General features: G+C 34.8%; 1 protein-coding gene and 1 pseudogene across 2 annotated transcripts in view; one reads left to right on the top strand and one right to left on the bottom strand.

The window, feature by feature from the left end:
- Positions 1-7,428, bottom strand: part of LOC130282478 (oocyte zinc finger protein XlCOF6-like) — a 44,008-nt pseudogene extending 36,580 nt beyond the window's left edge.
- LOC130277649 (zinc finger protein 569-like) overlaps positions 1-15,739 on the top strand; it is a 614,204-nt gene that overhangs the window by 55,357 nt on the left and 543,108 nt on the right. The window lies entirely within an intron of this gene.

The following is a 15,739-nucleotide window of genomic DNA, read 5'->3' as shown; positions in this document are numbered from 1 at the left end:
GAGGATGTGTATGTGATATATGATGTGACCCGTGTATGATATATATAATAAGTGGGGATGTGTATGTGATATATGATGTGATCCCTGTATGAGATATATAATAAGCGAGGATGTGTATGTGATATATGATGTGATCCCTGTATGATATATATAATAAGTGAGGATGTGTATGTGATATATGATGTGACCCCTGTATGATATATATAATAAGTGAGGATGTGTATGTGATATATGATGTGACCCCTGTATAGTATATATAAGTGAGGATGTGTATGTGATATATGATGTGATCCCTGTATGATATATATATAATATGTCACATATAATATATAATATGTCATATATATATATGTGACATATTATATATATATCATACAGGGATCACATCATATATCACTTATATATATATCATACAGGGGTCACATCATATATCACATACACATCCCCACTTATTATATATATCATACAGGGGTCACATCATATATCACATACACATCCTCACTTATTATATATATCATACAGGGATCACATCATATATCATATCACATACACATCCTCACTTATATATACTATACAGGGGTCACATCATATATCACATACACATCCTCACTTATTATATATATCATACAGGGGTCACATCATATATCACATACACATCCTCACTTATTATATATATATATCATACAGGGGTCACATCATATATCACATACACATCCTCACTTATTATATATATATCATACAGGGGTCACATCATATATCACATACACATCCTCACTTATTATATATATATCATACAGGGATCACATCATATATCACATACACATCCTCACTTATATATATTATACAGGGGTCACATCATATATCACATACACATCCTCACTTATATATATATCATACAGGGATCACATCATATATCACATACACATCCTCACTTATTATATATATCATACAGGGATCACATCATATATCACTTATATATATATCATACAGGGGTCACATCATATATCACATACACATCCCCACTTATTATATATATCATACAGGGGTCACATCATATATCACATACACATCCTCACTTATTATATATATCATACAGGGATCACATCATATATCATATCACATACACATCCTCACTTATATATACTATACAGGGGTCACATCATATATCACATACACATCCTCACTTATTATATATATCATACAGGGGTCACATCATATATCACATACACATCCTCACTTATTATATATATATATCATACAGGGGTCACATCATATATCACATACACATCCTCACTTATTATATATATATCATACAGGGGTCACATCATATATCACATACACATCCTCACTTATTATATATATATCATACAGGGATCACATCATATATCACATACACATCCTCACTTATATATATTATACAGGGGTCACATCATATATCACATACACATCCTCACTTATATATATATCATACAGGGATCACATCATATATCACATACACATCCTCACTTATTATATATATCATACAGGGATCACATCATATATCACATACACATCCTCACTTATATATATATCATACAGGGATCACATCATATATCACATACACATCATCACTTATTATATATATCATACAGGGGTCACATCATATATCACATACACATCCTCACTTATTATATATATATATATATATATATATATATATATATATATATATATATATATCATACAGGGGTCACATCATATATCACATACACATCCTCACTTATATATACTATACAGGGGTCACATTATATATCACATACACATCATCACTTATTATATATATCATACAGGGGTCACATCATATATCACATACACATCCTCACTTATTATATATATATCATACAGGGATCACATCATATATCACATACACATCCTCACTTATATATATTATACAGGGGTCACATCATATGTCACATACACATCATCACTTATTATATATATCATACAGGGGTCACATCATATATCACATACACATCCTCACTTATTATATATATATCATACAGGGATCACATCATATATCACATACACATCCTCACTTATATATATTATACAGGGATCACATCATATATCACATACACATCCTCACTTATTATATATATCATACAGGGATCACATCATATATCACATACACATCCTCACTTATTATATATATATTATACAGGGATCACATCATATATCACATACACATCCTCACTTATTATATATATATCATACAGGGATCACATCATATATCACATACACATCCTCACTTATTATATATATCATACAGGGGTCACATCATATATCACATACACATCCTCACTTATATATATATATCATACAGGGGTCACATCATATATCACATACACATCCTCACTTATTATATATATCATACAGGGGTCACATCATATATCACATACACATCCTCACTTATTATATATATATATATATATCATACAGGGATCACATCATATATCACATACACATCCTCACTTATTATATATATCATACAGGGATCACATCATATATCACATACACATCCTCACTTATTATATATATCATACAGGGATCACATCATATATCACATACAAATCCTCACTTATATATATATATCATACAGGGATCACATCATATATCACATACACATCCTCACTTATATATACTATACAGGGGTCACATATCACATACACATCCTCACTTATTATATATATCATACGGGGGTCACATCATATATCACATACACATCCTCACTTATTATATATATCATACAGGGGTCACATCATATATCACATACACATCCTCAATCATACAGGGATCACATCATATATCACATACACATCCTCACTTATATATACTATACAGGGGTCACATATCACATACACATCCTCACTTATTATATATATCATACAGGGGTCACATCATATATCACATACACATCCTCACTTATTATATATATATCATACAGGGGTCACATCATATATCACATACACATCCTCACTTATTATATATATCATACAGGGATCACATCATATATCACATACACATCCTCACTTATTATATATCTCATACAGGGATCATATCATATATCACATACACATCCTCACTTATTATATATATCATACAGGGGTCACATCATATATCACATACACATCCTCACTTATTATATATCTCATACAGGGGTCACATCATATATCACATACACATCCTCACTTATTATATATCTCATACAGGGATCACATCATATATCACATACACATCATCACTTATTATATATATCATACAGGGGTCACATCATATATCACATACACATCCTCACTTATTATATATATATATATATATATATATATATATATATATATATATATATCATACAGGGGTCACATCATATATCACATACACATCCTCACTTATATATACTATACAGGGGTCACATTATATATCACATACACATCATCACTTATTATATATATCATACAGGGGTCACATCATATATCACATACACATCCTCACTTATTATATATATATCATACAGGGATCACATCATATATCACATACACATCCTCACTTATATATATTATACAGGGGTCACATCATATGTCACATACACATCATCACTTATTATATATATCATACAGGGGTCACATCATATATCACATACACATCCTCACTTATTATATATATATCATACAGGGATCACATCATATATCACATACACATCCTCACTTATATATATTATACAGGGATCACATCATATATCACATACACATCCTCACTTATTATATATATCATACAGGGATCACATCATATATCACATACACATCCTCACTTATTATATATATATTATACAGGGATCACATCATATATCACATACACATCCTCACTTATTATATATATATCATACAGGGATCACATCATATATCACATACACATCCTCACTTATTATATATATCATACAGGGGTCACATCATATATCACATACACATCCTCACTTATATATATATCATACAGGGATCACATCATATATCACATACACATCCTCACTTATTATATATATCATACAGGGATCACATCATATATCACATACACATCCTCACTTATTATATATATCATACAGGGGTCACATCATATATCACATACACATCCTCACTTATTATATATATATATATATATCATACAGGGATCACATCATATATCACATACACATCCTCACTTATTATATATATCATACAGGGATCACATCATATATCACATACACATCCTCACTTATTATATATATCATACAGGGATCACATCATATATCACATACAAATCCTCACTTATATATATATATCATACAGGGATCACATCATATATCACATACACATCCTCACTTATATATACTATACAGGGGTCACATATCACATACACATCCTCACTTATTATATATATCATACGGGGGTCACATCATATATCACATACACATCCTCACTTATTATATATATCATACAGGGGTCACATCATATATCACATACACATCCTCAATCATACAGGGATCACATCATATATCACATACACATCCTCACTTATATATACTATACAGGGGTCACATATCACATACACATCCTCACTTATTATATATATCATACAGGGGTCACATCATATATCACATACACATCCTCACTTATTATATATATATCATACAGGGGTCACATCATATATCACATACACATCCTCACTTATTATATATATCATACAGGGATCACATCATATATCACATACACATCCTCACTTATTATATATCTCATACAGGGATCATATCATATATCACATACACATCCTCACTTATTATATATATCATACAGGGGTCACATCATATATCACATACACATCCTCACTTATTATATATCTCATACAGGGGTCACATCATATATCACATACACATCCTCACTTATTATATATCTCATACAGGGATCACATCATATATCACATACACATCCTCACTTATTATATATCTCATACAGGGATCACATCATATATCACATACACATCCTCGCTTATTATATATCTCATACAGGGATCACATCATATATCACATACACATCCTCACTTATATATACTATACAGGGGTCACATATCACATACACATCCTCACTTATTATATATATATATCATACAGGGATCACATCATATATCACATACACATCCTCACTTATTATATATATATCATACAGGGATCACATCATATATCACATACACATCCTCACTTATTATATATATATATATCATACAGGGATCACATCATATATCACATACACATCCTCACTTATTATATATATATCATACAGGGATCACATCATATATCACATACACATCCTCACTTATTATATATATCATAAAGAGGTCACATCATATATCACATACACATCCTCACTTATTATATATATCATACAGGGATCACATCATATGTCACATACACATCCTCACTTATTATATATATATCATACAGGGGTCACATCATATGTCACATACACATCCTCACTTATTATATATATATATCATACAGGGATCACATTATATATCACATACACATCCTCACTTATTATATATATCATACAGGGGTCACATCATATATCACATACACATCCTCACTTATTATATATATATATTATACAGGGATCACATCATATATCACATACACATCCTCACTTATTATATATATTATACAGGGATCACATCATATATCACATACACATCCTCACTTATTATATATATCATACAGGGATCACATCATATATCACATACACATCCTCACTTATTATATATATCATACAGGGATCACATCATATATCACATACACATCCTCACTTATTATATATATATCATACAGGGATCACATCATATATCACATACACATCCTCACTTATATATATATCATACAGGGATCACATCATATATCACATACACATCCTCACTTATTATATATATTATACAGGGGTCACATCATATATCACATACACATCCTCACTTATATATATATCATACAGGGATCACATCATATATCACATACACATCCTCACTTATTATATATATCATACAGGGATCACATCATATATCACATACACATCCTCACTTATTATATATATCATACAGGGATCACATCATATATCACATACACATCCTCACTTATTATATATATCATACAGGGGTCACATCATATATCACATACACATCCTCACTTATTATATATATATATATCATACAGGGATCACATCATATATCACATACACATCCTCACTTATTATATATATCATACAGGGGTCACATCATATATCACATACACATCCTCACTTATTATATATATATCATACAGGGGTCACATCATATATCACATACACATCCTCACTTATTATATATATATCATACAGGGGTCACATCATATATCACATACACATCCTCACTTATTATATATATTATACAGGGGGTCACATCATATATCACATACACATCCTCACTTATTATATATATTATACAGGGGGTCACATCATATATCACATACACTTCCTCACTTATTATATATCATACAGGGATCACATCATATATCACATACACATCCTCACTTATTATATATATATCATACAGGGATCACATCATATATCACATACACATCCTCACTTATATATATATCATACAGGGGTCACATCATATATCACATACACATCCTCACTTATATATATATCATACAGGGATCACCTCATATATCACATACACATCCTCACTTATTATATATATTATACAGGGACCACATCATATATCACATACACATCCTCTCTTATTATATATATCATACAGGGATCACATCATATATCACATACACATCCTCACTTATTATATATATTATACAGGGGTCACATCATATATCACATACACATCCTCACTTATTATATATATATTATACAGGGGTCACATCATATATCACATACACATCCTCACTTATAATATATATCATACAGGGATCACATCATATATCACATACACATCCTCACTTATTATATATATTATACAGGGGTCACATCATATATCAGGAGGATTTGCTCCATCACAAGCCGGTCTCGGAGTGTATAGAGGCCCCAATAAACCAAACCCTTCACCTCTGGCCATAAGGCTTCTATAAGGTTCCAGGTGTAATGTCTCTTATCAGTGAAGTTATTAGGGGCCCCTGGAGCCCATATAGGTGATCACCCGGATATCAGCCGAGGAGCCATAAAACCGGTTGGTTCCTACAGGAATACCCGGGATACAGGGGGTGAAGAACCTGATGGGCGCACTCACCACTCAACAATATTCGCACAAAAAGTCGCACGGACCCAGAGGAAAAAGCTTCATAAATGTCCTGATAAATCTCCAATATAACAAAATCCTCATGGAATCTTACCTCACACACTGCACCTCCTCCCAGCTGAGCCCCACCCACTCCTGTCACATGACCATCCTCACAGGTCCTTCACCACTAATCCCATCCTACTGCTGAGCCCCACCCACTCCTGTCACATGACCATCCTCACAGGTCCTTCACCACTAATCCTCTCCTACTGCTGAGCCCCACCCACTCCTGTCACATGATCATCCTCACAGGTCCTTCACCACTAATCCTCTCCTACTGCTGAGCCCCGCCCACTCCTGTCACATGACCATCCTCACAGGTCCTTCACCACTAATCCTCTCCTACTGCTGAGCCCCGCCCACTCCTGTCACATGACCATCCTCACAGGTCCTTCACCACTAATCTTCTCCTACTGCTGAGCCCCGCCCACTTCTGTCACGTGATCATCCTCACAGGTCCTTCACCACTAATCTTCTCCTAATGCTGAGCCCCGCCCACTCCTGTCACGTGACCCACCTCACAGGTCCTTTATCACAATCTCTTCTATCCTGCTGAGCTCCAGTACCTCAGTAGTAAGGAGATTACATGAGGAGGAGGTTTGTTACAGTGTGTCACCCCAGTAGTAAGATTACATGATGAGGAGGTTTGTTACAGTGTGTCACCCCAGTAGTAAGGAGATTACATGATGAGGAAGTTTGTTACAGTGTGTCACCCCAGTAGTAAGGAGATTACATGATGAGGAGGTTTGTTACAGTGTGTCACCCCAGTAGTAAGGAGATTACATGAGGAGGGGGTTTGTTACAGTGTGTCACCCCAGTAGTAAGGAGATTACATGAGGAGGAGGTTTGTTACAGTGTGTCACCCCAGTAGTAAGGAGATTACATGAGGAGGAGGTTTGTTACAGTGTGTCACCCCAGTAGTAAGGAGATTACATGAGGAGGAGGAGGTTTGTTACAGTGTGTCACCCCAGTAGTAAGGAGATTACATGAGGAGGTTTGTTACAGTGTGTCACCCCAGTAGTAAGGAGATTACATGGGGAGGAGGTTTGTTACAGTGTGTCATCCCAGTAGTAAGGAGATTACATGGGGAGGAGGTTTGTTACAGTGTGTCACCCCAGTAGTAAGGTGATTACATGAGGAAGAGGTTTGTTACAGTGTGTCACCCAAGTAGTAAGGAGATTACATGAGGAGGAGGTTTGTTACAGTGTGTCACCCCAGTATTAAGGAGATTACATGAGGAGGAGGTTTGTTACAGTGTGTCACCCCAGTAGTAAGGAGATTACATGAGGAGGAGGTTTGTTACAGTGTGTCACCCCAGTAGTAAGGAGATTACATGAGGAGGAGGTTTTGTTACAGTGTGTCACCCCAGTAGTAAGGTGATTACATGAGGAGGAGGTTTGTTACAGTGTGTCACCCCAGTATTAAGGATAACCCCTCTGTAATCGTCCTTCCTGTAACTAATTATCTTCTCTGGATTCCTGTTAATTCTTTTAGTAACAAACGTAGACATTTTTTTTAGGAGAAATAGATTACACAATACGCGAACAGTCCGGGATGTAACCAGAGTTATGACGAAATCAGTAAATAAACATAAGTAAACAGTGAGCAGAATGAGACACAATACAAGAAACACAAATATTGTCATAAACATAAGTAAACAGTGAGCAGAATGAGACACTACAAGAAACACAAATATTGTCATAAGAAATAATGTGAAGCTGGTTACAGAGCAGGTTACTATAAGGTAAAGTGAACATCGGGGCAAGAGGAGGACGACGTCCGGGGGAACAAAGACGTTCAAAACCTTCCACCACGTCATCCCTCATGGCATTGAGCTTCTCAGAGAGAGTAATAGAATTAAAGGGGTAGTCCAGTGCTGAAAAACGTATCCCCTATCTTCTCCGGCCATATAGTGCGTGTTGACCACCGCACGAAGCGGCAGCCGACACGCCCCCTCAATACAGCGCAATCTCCGGCTCTGCCATAGACTTGCATTGAGGGGGCGTGGTGTTACGTCACAACCCCACTGCCTACTCCAAGCACTCTAAACGAATGTCGGGTACTGCACAGAGATCGCGTGGATTCCAGCAGCAGGACCCTCGCAATCAGACATCTTGATAAAATAAGAGGAGATAAGATGTCTAGGGATGGAGTACCCCTTTAAACACTCAAATCTAGAGAGGGAGGAGGTAGGAAGAGAAGTAGATAGAAAGTGGAGAAACGAGAATACCTGATTTATGCGAAAGCGTTCTGAGGCTGGAGGATCGAAACGAGTCTGAAATTCTTCCGGCATCAGAAGGCGACCCCCCAACAAGGAAGTCATGGTATCGGGGTAAATTAAGAGAGGTCCACCAGAGAAAGTCAGAGGGGCGAAGACCCGGATAGAAATAAGGATTATCTAAGAGAGGAGACAGTGGAGAGGAGGGAGAGTGAAAGCGAAAGTGAAAGTGCCACAGGGAGAGGGAATATAAGGTAAGTAGAGCAGAGGAGGGGACGTAGCGGGAGATAGGCTGGAGAGACCACATGAGGGCAGAAGTAGAGAGGATTCCAATCCAACCCATAGAGTGCCCCCTCTGGAGCCATGAACCAAGCAACCTGACTCAAAACGAGCAGCATAATAATATTTAAAAAAAATTGGGGACAGAGAGATCACCCAAACGTTTATGATAATACATCATAGAACGGGGGATACGGGGGTGTTTAGGACGCCAAATAAAAGCAGAAACGTCCTGTTAATTCCTTTCGTCCTAAATAACTGTGTATACGGGATGTGAGGACGGACAACGTCATAATGTATTTCTAGTAATAGGTTTTATTAAAGCTCCTGTAACGATCACACCCTATCGGTCCAGCCAAAGACACTAGAGAGAGTGTGATGGTGCAAGGGTTAAAGCCGCCAGACCTCTGGGTATCCACTACTAGTCCCAGCAAGTCACCAAATTAACCCTTAGATAAACGTGTTTCCACCAGAGCTGCCTTCAGAAAGGTGAGATCATATATTTAGAGATCAAAGACCAGAGCTGATTAATTAAACATTTAATCTGATAAAAGATATCACAGTGCTATATATATAAAAATACAGGAACAAATGACATACAGGTATAACAATATATAAAAGGTATCACAGTGCTATATATATATAAAAATACAGGAACAAATGACATACAGGTATAAAAATATATAAAAGGTATCACAGTGCTATATACATATATATATATATATATATATATATATATATATATATAATACAGGAACAAATGACATACAGGTATAAAAATATATAAAAGGTATCACAGTGCTATATATATATATATAATACAGGAACAAATGACATACAGGTACAAAAATATATAAAAGGTATCACAGTGCTATATATATAAAAATACAGAAACAAATGACATACAGGTATAAAAATATATAAAAGGTATCACAGTGCTATATATATATATAATACAGGAACAAATGACATACAGGTATAACAATATATAAAAGGTATCACAGTGCTATATATATATATATAAAAATACAGAAACAAATGACATACAGGTATAACAATATATAAAAGATATCACAGTGCTATATATATATATAATACAGGAACAAATGACATACAGGTATAACAATATATAAAAGATATCACAGTGCTATATATATATATATAATACAGAAACAAATGACATACAGGTATAACAATATATAAAAGGTATCACAGTGCTATATATATATATATATATAATACAGGAACAAATGACATACAGGTATAACAATATATAAAAGGTATCACAGTGCTATATATATAAAAATACAGAAACAAATGACATACAGGTATAAAAATATATAAAAGGTATCACAGTGCTATATATATATATAATACAGGAACAAATGACATACAGGTACAAAAATATATAAAAGGTATCACAGTGCTATATATATAAAAATACAGAAACAAATGACATACAGGTATAACAATATATAAAAGGTATCACAGTGCTATATATATATATATAAAAATACAGAAACAAATGACATACAGGTATAACAATATATAAAAGATATCACAGTGCTATATATATATATAATACAGGAACAAATGACATACAGGTATAACAATATATAAAAGATATCACAGTGCTATATATATATATATAATACAGAAACAAATGACATACAGGTATAAAAATATATAAAAGGTATCACAGTGCTATATATATATATAATACAGGAACAAATGACATACAGGTATAACAATATATAAAAGATATCACAGTGCTATATATATATATATAATACAGAAACAAATGACATACAGGTATAACAATATATAAAAGGGATCACAGTGCTATATATATATATATATATAATACAGGAACAAATGACATACAGGTATAACAATATATAAAAGATATCACAGTGCTATATATATATATAATACAGAAACAAATGACATACAGGTATAAAAATATATAAAAGGTATCACAGTGCTATATATATATATATATAATACAGGAACAAATGACATACAGGTACAAAAATATATAAAAGGTATCACAGAGCTATATATATAAAAATACAGAAACAAATGACATACAGGTATAAAAATATATAAAAGGTATCACAGTGCTATATATATATATATAATACAGGAACAAATGACATACAGGTACAAAAATATATAAAAGGTATCACAGTGCTATATATATAAAAATACAGAAACAAATGACATACAGGTATAAAAATATATAAAAGGTATCACAGTGCTATATATATATATAATACAGGAACAAATGACATACAGGTATAAAAATATATAAAAGGTATCACAGTGCTATATATATAAAAATACAGAAACAAATGACATACAGGTATAACAATATATAAAAGATATCACAGTGCTATATATATATATAATACAGGAACAAATGACATACAGGTATAACAATATATAAAAGATATCACAGTGCTATATATATATAATACAGAAACAAATGACATACAGGTATAACAATATATAAAAGATATCACAGTGCTATATATATATATATAATACAGAAACAAATGACATACAGGTATAACAATATATAAAAGATATCACAGTGCTATATATATAAAAATACAGAAACAAATGACATACAGGTATAACAATATATAAAAGATATCACAGTGCTATATATATATATATAATACAGAAACAAATGACATACAGGTATAACAATATATAAAAGATATCACAGTGCTATATATATATATATAATACAGAAACAAATGACATACAGGTATAACAATATATAAAAGATATCACAGTGCTATATATATATATATAATACAGGAACAAATGACATACAGGTATAACAATATATAAAAGGTATCACAGTGCTATATATATATATATATATAATACAGGAACAAATGACATACAGGTATAACAATATATAAAAGGTATCACAGTGCTATATATATAAAAATACAGAAACAAATGACATACAGGTATAAAAATATATAAAAGGTATCACAGTGCTATATATATATATAATACAGGAACAAATGACATACAGGTATAACAATATATAAAAGATATCACAGTGCTATATATATAAAAATACAGGAACAAATGACATAGAGGTATAACAATATATAAAAGAGTTTAGCAAGTTCAGAAAAGCAAAAATGAAGTTCTTACAGCGTAATAGTATAGCAGTCCATGAGAGTGAGTCTCCAGCTGTTCTTAGGATGGTCTTGTCAGCTTGGGGCACAGATCTTAACACTGTTAAATATTATATATCTCCTTTATGGAGATCCCACCAGGGGGGCATCTCTCTTCCTGGCTTATCTGGTTGATTATATGATGGGACCAGAGTGCATGACTTCAAAGACGATGTAAACACACAGCCAGACCCCCAATAAACTGCAATACACAAAAGACACAGGATACACCGTCTGAATGACCTCTCACCCCCCAGGTCTTAGTTTATACACAGATGCAATTATAAAACACAGGTATAATTTAATACTCAGGCCTGAGCCTGACAAAGCCCCAAGTCACAATCTCATTATTTATAATATCAATTTAGACATCCAAAAATTCAAGATGTTCCCCTCCAAAAACAGAAGTGAAATACATATTGACCGTGTTCTCTCTATTCATGTAATCTACAAACCGGGAGAATTCTTCCTCCTCACCGTCCCAGACTACAAACAGGTCGTCCACGAAACGGAACAATAATTACTTGTTACCAATAAAGGAGTTCTTTGTAGTATAAACGTGATTGTCTTCCAGTATGGAGCGGAATGTATTGGTATCAGAGGGAGGAGACACCACAGCACGTTTGGTTTTCCGAGAAGGAAACGCTCAGCGGTTTCTCTATTAATCTTCCCCTTCTCATAATATTTACGCAGTAACGTTCTCAAAGGGGTATTTTAAAATCAACTGGTGCGAGAAAGTTAAAACAGATTTGTAAATTACTTTATTTAAAAATGTTAATCCTTCCAGTACTTATTAGCTGCATATGCTCCACGGGAAGTTGTGTAGTTATTTTCGGTCTGAACACAGTGCTCTCTGCCGACACCTCTGTCAGTGTCAGGAATTGTCCGGAGCAGAAACAAATCCCCATAGTAAACCTCTCCGGCTCTGGACAGTTCCTGACATGGACAGAGGTGTCAGCAGAGAGCACTGTGATCAGACCATTACCGGCTTTTAAAACACACTCATGGGCTGAGCGTGCATTAAACCCGGTGGGTCCCGACTGTTATCAGCAGCCAGGACCCAGGGTTAATGATGGGCATCACCAATTGGACCAATACCCGGCATTAACCCTTTAGATGCCGCAATCGAAGTTAATTGCAGTGTCTAAAATGAAAGTGAAACTATCCCGGCAGCTCAATAAAATCACGATGTCCCGATCAGCTGAGAGGACAGGGGGAGGGCCCTTATCTGCCTCCTCGCCATCCGGTGCACTGCTGATCCAGCTTCAGCAGGCTAGAGCAGCAGAGCGCCGATAACACTGATCAATGCTATGCTATGACACTGATCAATGTATGCAATCAGAAGATCACATGTTATAGTCTCCTATGGGGACTTAAAAAAAATAGGAAATGGGGGGGTGATTCAAACTTTTATTAGGGGAGGGGCTTATTCACATTTATTACTTTTTTTACATTTTTTTTTAAAGTAAAATAATGTAATAAAAATAATCATCTGTGGTACCACCGCGCGTGTAAATGTCCGAACTATTAAAATATAAGGTTGGCTAAACCGCACGGTCGATGGCGTTGCACGTAAAAAAAAAAACTCCGAAATTGTGCTTATTTGGTCACTTCGTGTACCATGAAAATATTAATAAAAAGCGATCAAAAAATCCCATAAAAAAAAAAATATATAATGGCCTGGTAAAAGACAGACCACGGCGCAAAAAATGAGCCCTCATACCGCCCCGTATACGGAAAAATAAAAAAGTTATAGGGGTCAGAAGATGACGATTTTAAACATACTAATTTTGGTGCATATAGTTATAATATTTAATAAAATAAAAAAAAAAACCTACATAGATTGGGTATCCCTGTAACCGTCTGGACCTACACAATAAAGATAAGGCGTCATTTTTACCGAAAAATACACTGCGTAGAAATGAAAGCGTTTTTTTATTTCACCCCACAACTACGTTGTTTTTTTTCTTTTTCTTGTTTTGCCACAAATAATGTTATAAAATAAGTGATGTCATAACAAAGTACAACAAGTACAACAAGAAGCCCTTATATGGGTCTATAGGGGCTCCATGATGGGAGTAGTAGTGGTCCCACAACACTGCAGGAGTCTGTTCCATGGTGGGAGTAGTAGTGGTCCCACAACACTGCAGGAGTCTGTTCCATGGTGGGAGTAGTAGTAGTCCCACAACACTGCAGGAGTCTGTTCCATGATGGGAGTAGTAGTAGTCCCACAACACTGCAGGAGTCTGTTCCATGATGGGAGTAGTAGTGGTCCCACAACACTGCAGGAGTCTGTTCCATGGTGGGAGTAGTAGTAGTCCCACAACACTGCAGGAGTCTGTTCCATGATGGGAGTAGTAGTGGTCCCACAACACTGCAGGAGTCTGTTCCATGGTGGGAGTAGTAGTGGTCCCACAACACTGCAGGAGTCTGTTCCATGATGGGAGTAGTAGTAGTCCCACAACACTGCAGGAGTCTGTTCCATGATGGGAGTAGTAGTGGTCCCACAACACTGCAGGAGTCTGTTCCATGGTGGGAGTAGTAGTAGTCCCACAACACTGCAGGAGTCTGTTCCATGATGGGAGTAGTAGTGGTCCCACAACACTGCAGGAGTCTGTTCCATGGTGGGAGTAGTAGTGGTCCCACAACACTGCAGGAGTCT

The sequence above is a fragment of the Hyla sarda genome, chromosome 1 (genome assembly GCF_029499605.1).
Source record: "Hyla sarda isolate aHylSar1 chromosome 1, aHylSar1.hap1, whole genome shotgun sequence".
Classification (NCBI taxonomy): Eukaryota; Metazoa; Chordata; class Amphibia; order Anura; family Hylidae; genus Hyla; species Hyla sarda.
The sequence above is the reverse complement of the archived record's forward strand: the minus strand, read 5'-3'. Positions and strand labels throughout refer to the sequence as shown.